The sequence below is a fragment of the Orycteropus afer genome, unplaced genomic scaffold (assembly GCF_000298275.1).
Source record: "Orycteropus afer afer isolate SDZICR_OR568_19922 unplaced genomic scaffold, OryAfe1.0 scaffold00166, whole genome shotgun sequence".
Classification (NCBI taxonomy): domain Eukaryota; kingdom Metazoa; phylum Chordata; class Mammalia; order Tubulidentata; family Orycteropodidae; genus Orycteropus; species Orycteropus afer.
This window is the reverse complement of record NW_006921753.1, coordinates 5901887-5902601: the sequence shown is the minus strand read 5'-3', so window position 1 is coordinate 5902601 and position 715 is coordinate 5901887.

Sequence of the window (715 nt, the reverse complement as noted above, 5' to 3'; positions counted from 1 at the left end):
GTTTGATTGTATTGTTTAGCTCTTCTGTGTCTTTCTTGAGTTTCTTTCCAATTGTTCTGTCTTTCATTGAAAGTGGTATATTAAAGTCTCCTACTATGACTGTATAGGAGTTCTGGTAGTCTAATGCCTAAGGTACTTGACTGCTAACCAGAAAGCTGGCAGTTCAAACCCACCAGCCACTCCTCAGAAGGAAGTTTGGGCAATCTACTTCCATAGTGATATCACCTTGTAAACCCAAGGAGGAATCACTATGGTTCAGGTGCATCTCGACAGCACATAACAACAACAACAACTGTAACCATGGAGTCATCTATTTGTCTTTTCAATTTGGTTAAAGTCTGATTTATGTAATTTGGAGCTCTTTTATTGGGTCCAGAGATATGTACTACAGTTATATCTTCTTGTTGAATTGATCCTTTAATCATTATATAATGTACTTCCTTGTCTCTTATGGTGGTGTTTGTCTTAAAGTCACTTTGATCAGAAATTAATATTGCCACTCCTGCCCTATTTTGGGTGTCACTTGCTTGATAAATCTTTTTTCAACATTTGATTTTTAGTCTATTTTTTGTCTTTCTCTCCAAGGTGTGTCTCTTACAGAAAGCATAGTGATGGGTTATGTTTTCTTATCCAGTCTGCAACTCTCCATCTCTTGAGTGGTTCATTTTATCCATTAACATTCAATGTAATTATTGACAAGTATGAATTGGTTGCT